The 10,130-nt window shown below is 38.1% G+C and overlaps 1 protein-coding gene across 1 annotated transcript in view; it reads left to right on the top strand.

The window, feature by feature from the left end:
• Nucleotides 1–216: 216 nt before the first annotated feature.
• The window catches only part of stat6 (signal transducer and activator of transcription 6, interleukin-4 induced), a 36,550-nt gene continuing 26,636 nt past the window's right edge, over nt 217–10,130 (top strand). The window contains exon 1 of the mRNA XM_036533861.1: nt 217–531. The gene's annotated coding sequence lies outside the window, so the exon portion shown is untranslated. The remainder of the gene's footprint in view (nt 532–10,130) is intronic.

Below are 10,130 nucleotides of genomic sequence, written 5' to 3'. Positions count from 1 at the left end.
GGAATAAATGAGCGAGTAAAGAATTAACGTTAGCCAGAATGTAATAAACAGGCTTAACGAAGGGCCTTTTTATGAAGCATTGTCTTTATAAAGTGTGCGTTATCCGTAGTAAACGTGAAATGGTCTTCTCCTAAATATCAAAATGCAATTAAAAACACAGGAAGTTTTTTTTTTTTTTTTCTCGAAGGAGAGGGGGAGGGTTGCAGCGAAACAGGATTGTCACTTCGCAGTTAGAGTACCCTGATCATCTGACGCGAAGGTATAACTTTGGAGAACAGCTTTCATTTTTATTAGCCTCTCTAGTTTCGCGCATTGTTGTATAACTTTTACTGTTTACATTACGGATGATATTGTGCGTGACATGTTATTACAGAACAGTAAATAGTACATACTGATGTACCGCCATGCTGTAATATTACTCTAGAAAACGTAAACGCGAAAAGGTTAGGACAACGATAGTCTGAAACTAGTCAGATGTTAAGGACGTAACCAAGACGTTGACTGAAGACGTTAATCAACTATTCGCTGACGGTAAGAACTTTTCTTTCGTAATTATCGTAACTTTTGTGGAAATGTAGTATGTTCCTTAGTGTATCTGTTTTTTGTCTTTCGAACACGAAAGGACTGTTAAGAAACAAACTTGGAATACCCAACCGTTAAAACACGAAAAACTACCCATTCGCTCTTTTCGCGTTGGCTTTATAAAAGCGAGAATGGTGTCCCTTGTTGCAACAGAAAGAAAAGCGCTTCCTCTCCAAGTTCAGTTTCACAATTTCTCTTTGTATTTGTGTCTGGTCTGAAGATTTTGCTTTATGTTTAAAATGCATTTTAATGTGTTTTGTGGGCTTTTAGATAACTTTTTGGTTTATGTAGTCGTCATGTAGAGGAGAAATGTAGTGAGTAAACACATTTAAAATAATCAAGCTTTCACTGGCCTTAAACAACCCGAAAATGGGCGACACAAATCATAACCAAAGAGGGCTATTCCCAGTGACGCAAAACTGGAAAATGCACAAGTTATTGAGCGCTTAGGGACAGCGCTTACATGGCGTGTACATTTTGGAAGCATCGCTCTTGAAGTTTGCTCCAATGTCTTTCTAACATATGACGTGTTTTTCACCACGTACTTTTTGTTATTCATACAGCATTACAATAATTTTGGTGGAATTTTAGTATAGAAAATGTATTTTTCGCGTCTAGAAAACTCATGTCCACTAATGAAGGAGAGTATGAGTGCACTGTGCATTGCTTTTGAATGCTTGCAAAAACCATGAATACGAAGTAGATGGACGTATCCTGGAGTGCTTACGAATTCTAAGAAAAAAACTTACACAACTCAATTTGCAATCTGCGATACATCAGCGGACACTGTACAGATGTAGAAGGGACAAGGAGTCTGAAATACTCACTTTATTTTGTAATCAAATCTGCCTAATATAAACCGTATTATGGAATAAAATGCTCCTAACCTGATAAAAGCCCTGAAAACACGGAACTTGGAAACTTGAGTTGTGAAAACAGGAAGTCATTGATATCCTGGTAAGGACATATAAAAACGCAGTGTACTCAGAGACACAGCTATGTAACGGAACAGATCTGTCGGCGTTTAACCATTCCTTTGAACATGTGTTTCAACATACATTCTTCAAAGATATGTATACATATATGTGTGTATGAAATAAATTCACACACAGGAATCAAATTCACACACAGAGACACACACACACACATCTTACAGTTCAGTGTCAATGGAAAATGCTGAAATTGCCTTAAACAAAATGACTTACATATTTTCACACATCTACGGACAGATACAGCTAGTAATTATACAGCTCATAATTGATTCATTTCAGTTGTAAGTGATGCACTGCAGAGTAAACTATTAGAAAATAATACATAATGAGCAGTATGACAGCAGTCTCGTGAGCATATTAATCTCAGGAGTATACAGGTAAATTGGTAACATGATAAAGTGTGTTTTAGTATTGAGTGATTCAGCTTAATTCTAACTCCACTGCTGAGGTCATTCTGAAAGGAATTGTAGTGGGAAAAAATGGAAGGCAAAGAGATAATGTCATAATCTAAAAAGGCAACAGATTTCCATCTGGGATATTGTTTCAGATATTTGTGTCATCCTCAATATGCAATATCTTTGTGTTAATTCAGTGAATGCAGAAGGGGATCCTTGGGGGGGGGGGGCTTGGGGGCTGGTTATGTATTTTATCCAGTTGCTTGTCTGAATACCAAGATATGTCTTTCTGACGTGCCATTATATACCACTGTATAACACAAGGGAGGCGAATTTTAGAGTGTGCCATTTCCCTGTATCCAGTTCCAGTGTGATTACATTGATTACATTTCATATAAAAAAGCATTGACAGGTCACATAGCCTTGTATGCTGAAAAGGAAAACAATCTTACTTCAAGAGTGAATTATTATGTTTGTACAAGGGAAGTGTTTGCAGGAAAGTGCAGGGTGTCCCTGGAGATTAAGCAACATATTTTTTTGGACAATTTAACTTCAAGTGATTTATTTTTAACAACTCATCCGTTGTGTATATGTAAAGAAAAAGTACAGCTTCAGTACCTTTCAATATATAGCTTAGTGTATGTGTATTGTAGAAGCTGGAATGAAAAATAGAACAATGGTTACTGGGACTCAAGTGGTTCAGCGGGCAATCTCACTCATCTAGGAGTGGAAACTGAGCACCACAGGTTTGAGCCCAGCTATGTCATTAGCAGAGATTGATAAGGAGCCCATAGCATAAATAGGCATCATTCCACCACAGTCACAGTGAGTGTGTTGGCAGAGTTTCCTCATCTTACTGGTTTCACGTACCCTGAGATTCGTCAAGCATCTTGGTATAGCTTGGATGGTGATGGTAGAGTAGCATCTTTCCACTGATGCCGGTTTCAAAGCTGGACAGTCTGACAGATAGTGATCGTGTGCTGAAGTGTGTAAATAGTGTCACAACACCAAAATCCACAGTTGATTTGGAACCATGCAGTACAGTGAAGGATGGGGAGGAGAAAAGAAAACAATAAAGAACCCACCTAACATGTGTCTGCAGATAAACCAAGTGTAGGCAAGTTACAGTTCCCTGCATACCTGCATACCTCTTCATCACTGAATTACATAAGATCTTCCCTGTGTGCTAGGACATCACATTTTTGAACACATCACAATACATGGACCAAAGAAATCCCCTTGAGAACATGCACTTCACTTTGCCTGTCAGACTGGGCACAGTGCTTGTGTCTATGGGTATTCTAAGCATAGAAAAAAGTAGGGGAGTTGAGACTTAAGCCGTTTTCACATATGAACTCCGGACAAAGTGCAAAGAATCAGGTCTGGAAATTGGCCGGAATTGCCCTTTCACACATGTAGCACACAACAGGAAATTGTCCATGACAGACCCGTTCTCACCTACAGGAAATACTCCAGTTTGGTTTAGGTGAGGGATGGCGCCTGGGTAGAAAAAAGTATGCTGCAGAAATCGCAGTGGCTGTATTCGAAACCACCTACTGCATACTGTGTACTGCGTTCTACACAAGTGTATACTGTATACTGCATGCTATTTTTCAGTGTAGTACCTAGTATGCGACCATTAATAATTACATTTGTAGTATGTTACAGTGTCGCTTGAAATCATTGCGAGTTTAGAAACGTCTAGATTTCCTCGTGGTATTTTCCAGTTAGACGCCACTTGCATTCTCACGAGTGAAAAGTATTGATGAGATCACTTGAAGTATTTTCAGGTTTTTTCTTTTCAATGTCTTACCTTTCGGTGGTATGGGTACATAATGTGGCACAGAGGAGGAGAAGGCGAACATAGCTATTGTACTTTTGGGTAGCCTATAAAAAAATCACACATAGCCATCCAAATGGTGCTACTGGTACACATAATTTATTATTAATTATACATTTATTATAACAAGAAGGTAAGTTTTTGTTGTTCGCTATGTAATGTTAGGTCACCAGTTTACCTATCTCACTATACTTATCACTATTACTTAGCTACAGCTTAGCTAGCTACTAATCAGATAATAAACTACTAACCAACATCATTAATCATCGTAAGAGACAAGTTTTGGCAGTATACCTATAGCTAACTATCTCTTTAATGATCATTGGACTCAAAATAGCATGTATTTGAATGTATCCGCAATGTCAACGAAAAAGTGGAAAGCAACGTACAGGCACGCAGAAAAGAGTACGAGGCAGATGTTAGTATTCTTCCGGTTTCGCACCATTCGCATGATAGAAAGATAGAAATGTCATCAACACGCCCACTCGCTCGCAGTGGATTCTCTGGAATGTTACCTGCTCTATTCACACATGGGCCGGACTTTGTACTAGGGAGCTGGCAGAATGAAGTCCGTCACATGTCTGGTCCGACTGATTCGGACATTTGCGTTCTCATGTACAGCTCTTCCGGGTAAGGGCCAGATATGTTCCGGCATCCAGTGCATGTGTGAAAGGGGCTATAATATCAGAGCAGAGGTGGCCCAGCAGTGACTGGGTTCTTCTGAGGTCAAACAGTAGCTAATGTGTCTATGAATGCACCTTTTTTGTTGAAGAAATTTAATTACGATTATATTGCACTTTCAAAAATAAGAAAAATAAGACCTTACACTCAGAAGATGCAGCTGCTTTTATTGTTGGATGACCTGTAAACAGAATTACAAATAACCTACATCTTGTAAGAGTAAAGATTTAGCTTCAGCATTCATTTTAACATAAAGAACCATGGAAAATATAAAGATGTCTTTTATTCAGAGTTTTCATTTCATGTTCACTTTTTCACAGTGTTACCCTTGCAGTGTTAGCAAGTTTGGATAAGTAACCTGTTTATGCATTTTCTAACTTTTAACTAGTCACAAGTCACCTAAGCTGAGCAGTCTCCCCATGATTCAAAGGAAAAAGGAAAACATCTCAAATAATCTCATTGCTGTGCAGGTTATACACATACCTGTACAACAAAAGGCCTTGAACAATGAAGGAATACCAGTTCAACCAAGGAGTGTTGCCCTACATCGATGCACAGAGTAAAGTAATGTTGACAGGTTTATTTGAATTCAGAATTGCTTGTTGCTTGCGTCCTCAGATGACCTCTCTTGCTATCTTTAGTGCACTACCATTGACATAAGTATTATTGACCCAATTATTTATAATCAACAGAGTTGTAATGTATTTCAAAATACCTTTATTTTGATTTTTGTCAATGTCTGTAAATGATATTGTCGGGAAAAGATATGGCCTGTTAGTGTCAAGCTAGTATAGAACTAATTTTAGTCTCCATGTTCCTGTCTTTGTATACTTTTAGATATCCTTGTTTAGCACTAGAAGTAAACAAGTCTGTATACAGTCTCTCAAGTCAGATTCTGCATGTGATTAGGGACTGAAGGAGGGCATGAGATATTCTGTTAAGCTCCAGTACTCCAGTAAGTGATAAGAGTATTTCCATTGGAATCTGAAGTAGAATTCTTTCCTTTCTGCTGAAGAAATGGATATTTCCATGGAGACATTATCAGCTGTGTACGTAGCTGTACTGTAGTGTAGGCATTGATGTACTGTAATGTTGATATTGATGTAATGGATATGGTTATTTATGAAGTACCATTGTGCTTCTCATCCCCTTTTAATTTAAGGTAAAAGGACCCTAAAACCAGTAGGAATTCATAAAGAGACAACTGCCATGAACTCGAAAGGAAACACTAACAAAAATATGTTGATTGAATGCCTCCACTTATGTTTTGCACACATACTACTTACTTCAGATTTTGTTTTGTACTGAACAAAAAACAAGGTTATCTACTGTGGGAGAACAAAGTTTTGTGCACCACTCAGACAGGATGAAACACAACGCTAGGTAACTTAAGGCAGCTTTTTATGGCTGACTAACCTCAGGGCATTTTGCCAACTCTTAGTCAGCCTGCAGTGCAATTGGATGTGTACATTGTGCAGTCACAGGTCATGCAACTCCTTGATATTTTCTGTGCTGTTTCCTTGTGTTCAGTTGGTAACTCATATCAATAGGGGCTTTTGGTGACTCCAAGACTCAAAGTATCCCACTGCTTGCTTGAATCGCGGGGGAATGACTCACCTAAGTCTCAACCAATTTTTAGCACAGACCTTGGAGAACTTCCCAGAAGAAAGAAACCGATTTACATATTCAGTTAATTTGCGGTATGATTACATGAGCGCATTGCTTTTTGCATATGGTCATCTAATGGATTTCACCTGTGGTCTTCAATGAGTAAAAAACCTAAAATGACTTAAACACTATGACATGGAAGGTTTTGTCTTTTTTTGTTAGTTGGGTACATAAATTCTTTTACTTGTATCGACAGGTTTAGGGAGGTCTGAGTACAGAGTCACCTGCCATGCCTGCGCATATTTACTGTGATAAGAGTAATTGGACATGTTATATGCATTTATTCTTTTACATATTTAGTTCTTATATTTATTTCTTATTGACTTTTTTGTTTTCTTGATTTAGAAGATACCAATATACATGGCAAATGCAGCTTCCTTGTGCCCACATTTCTGAGAGGGATGCCTGTGAGTAGTGTCAAAGGAACAGGGACTCCTTAAGGAGTCAGCATGATATCCAGCAATGTAGCCATCAAAAGGCTCAGCCAATAACGGCCCAACAGAACTGGGCTTTGTTTGCCAAAACAAGGGTTCATTTTTTCAAAGATTTATCATTTTTCAGTTCATCATTGAGGTATATTGGAGTTACAGTACATAACAAATATAATGCCTCACACGTGCATATGCCTCTTGTTCCAGTCCAGATGATTACACCATTGCATTAACTGAAATATATCATAGTGTTCACCACAGGGATTCACACATGGCTCATTGAGCATTGTTACCTTGAAAGGGATAATTGTTCTGGCATGTCAAAACTGGCCTTTCTGGTTACATATTGTAGCATCAGGAAATAGCAGTATTTGGTCGAATATGAAGTGATATGAAAATTCATATCCAAGGATATTTAAAAAACCATCCATCAGTGTGAACACCAACAAACTGAGTATACATTTCAGCACCCGATTAATCATGAAGAAATTATTTTTCAAAATGAAGTGGTTTAGGAGAGATGGTAGCACTCATGCTCTTTCTAAGTGTTCCACACTTAAAACTATGTTGAGGATAGTGTCTAATGCCACTTTGTGTTTTTTGAAAAACCAACGCATTTCCAGCTTTCTGTTGGCTGTCTTTGAAAGCCTGGATCCTGGGTTCAGCTGTGCCATAAAAATGGCTTTTTGGGGGGGTGCAAGAAACAGCAGAGGGTCAGAACCAGGCAGGATGGACATCATCAGCTGACAACTACCAATTCTCGTAGGAGGAGACATCTGGATAGAGGGATGTGATAAGTCTCAGCCGATCCAACCAGGCTTCCATATTCCCAAACATGTGCCACCATTTTACAGCATAGATGCCAGAAATGGTGTCCTGAAATACTATCATTTAAAACAGACACAACAGCAGGCAATCCAGCATTTCCTAACGTATGTCCTTATTGGGCAATTTATGCTGTAGCTGTCCTTATGAGTAAGCTTTCATTTGGGCTACATACACAAGCAGCTGATGAATTTGACCAAGAGACCACATGACAAAGCCATCATTTCTCCCTGGGAAAACTCCACAGGGTTTTGTGGTTTGGCTACAGACACTTGGGTCACTTGGGAGTATATTCTCTGCATTGCTTTTATGGTTGAAAATTAGGCATATGAATAAGACAAGTATGAAGACTATGACATTCTGATTAAAAATGGACTACAGCAATTTAGGTTTGGATGGACAAGATAAAGCTGCTTAAAAAATAATCTATCTGGATTGCAATGTAAGGGCCAAAATGCACAGTATTATTTTTGAAAATTGCCAGTATGCCTGTCCCACTACACACGCTGCCTACAATTGCTTTCTGTGGTATTGATGAAGTGTAATTGCTGACTCACCACACCTTTTGGATTCGGGAGGTCATAGTGTGTCATCACCTGGGGGCGTGGCTATGATTATTTCTTTGAGTATTTCCAAGATTTTTGATAGCCTACTCTTAAGGTTCAAAGTACAAACTATAACTCATTTCATGTACGACACTTGTTAACACTGTTATTCCTTGCGGTAGGCAGTTGTCTGCAAACTGATCACATAAAGACTGAAGTTCTCTCCATAGCTCGGTCTGCTGTTCACCTGCTGCTTGTGCCTGTCATGTGTTTTTCCTGAGTGCTCCACTTGTTTATTCATCCATCTCGTTTCACAGCTCATGTGCAACTTCTATGTGTTTGTAATTGTCTGTAATTCCAGAGAAAACTGCTTGCCTGACACAACTGCTCGAATACTGTATTGTTAAACAGTATTTGTCATTGCCTCTTACCTCTTGTAATCTTGGCTAATGAAATTTGACACTATTCAATTTCTGGTGAAAAATTTCTGAATTAAATGACAGTTTTGTACAGTCAGTAGTAAGAACAGATATCACAACTTGTAAACACCTGGCACACTACAAAGTCAGATGAATTTGAAGAACAATCTCAGGGTGCACATTTCAGCACTAGTTGTGGTAAAAGTGAACTGCAATTATCAGAACTGGGGTAAGAAATGTATTGTGTGTTTTTGGATTAAGCCTTGACCTGAAGAAGCTGTAATCCACAAACTAGATTTAAAAGTTTTAAATGTAAGTTTCACTTAATGGAGAGCTCATCATGTCAGACTCTGGTTAAGCACACTTGCATGTGCAATGTAACTAACTATTGTGTATGTAGCAAATGAGTGTCCACATTAACTTTTGTAATGAATTTTGTAATGGATTGGTTATTATTAAAAGTACATTCATTGTACATTATCCAACTGGAGCAAAGCGAAACATCAACTAAAAACATTATTCAGCTGACTTCCCTATCCGATAATTTTACGTTGTAAATGTAAATTAAAATCTGAAACAGGAATCAAACACATTTAAATCAATGATTAAATTTAATTAATGATAAATTGATTAACTCAATGAAACAATTTTAATTCAAAGATTTATCAGATTGTAGAAGAATAGGTAATACATTAGTGTCATTGCTCCCAAAAGCATAAATACAAATTACCAAATGGTCGGTTATAAGTATATTATAGAAGTTCTACAGATTTTAGATGGTGCAAATTTCCTTTTTACTAGCAATGGCTTTGATAAGTGGTATTGTCTAACTTGAGAATGGTTAACTTACAATGAAGTTTTCCTTGTAATTTCAGTTATGTCTTAGTTTGCACCTACCAACGATTGTAGGATGCGTGTGTGATTATTTAATTTGTCGTAGCTGGTCTCCACCATTTTTTTCATCTGTCTGTGTGCGCAATCAAAGTGAAACAGGAAACAAGACTGTACACAGCAGAGAACAGGATATACTGAGTGTATTGCAGAAGTGGGTGTTACAGATAAGTGGTTGCCATTCTGTGTGGCAATATGGTATGGAAACGCCCTGCAATGACCTGTTGTTAACAACAACAAATAAATGATATCAAGATTAAAAAGGGATTTACTGAACTACAAACAACTGATTCACCAATTTAATTGTCATTTATTTTAGCAGTAGTGCAATTATTTCCTACACCTCACCACATTGGTTGTAAAGATTTACACTGAAATAGTGCAGATACAGTGTTCAAATACACGTTCATCCGTAGACATAGGAGGGTATTGGGGTTCAATTTCAGATTCGTGTTGAGCTTTTCCAGAAAACTTCAGATTTATTTCAGTCTTCAGCTAAACTGACCTATGAGTAATGTGTTGACTAGCTGTTCAAAATTTCTTACTATTGCAAAATAACAGGCTCTTAACTGTTGTTGTCATGTATATCTTGTCATGTGTCTCCATATGTGGCCAAAAGATAAAAAATGTACAGGATATTCCCCTCCTGAACTCCCCCAAAAACAAAATCAACTTTTTGACCAATCACGTGGCAGCTTCTCCTGGCCTCTCCCCACTGTGGGACGGACGTTATGGTCGTTGTGGGTGTGACCTGGGTTTCATGTCCTCACTTAACAAGACAAACATTATGTTCTTTGAGCTGACAAACCACATCTGCACATTATGTGAGGAGTGGGCAGCTCTATGTGGCAGCTATATTTA

This window comes from Megalops cyprinoides, chromosome 7 (assembly GCF_013368585.1).
Source record: "Megalops cyprinoides isolate fMegCyp1 chromosome 7, fMegCyp1.pri, whole genome shotgun sequence".
Lineage (NCBI taxonomy): Eukaryota > Metazoa > Chordata > Actinopteri > Elopiformes > Megalopidae > Megalops > Megalops cyprinoides.
Note: the sequence above shows the minus strand (reverse complement) of the source record. Positions and strands in the feature narration are given on the sequence as shown.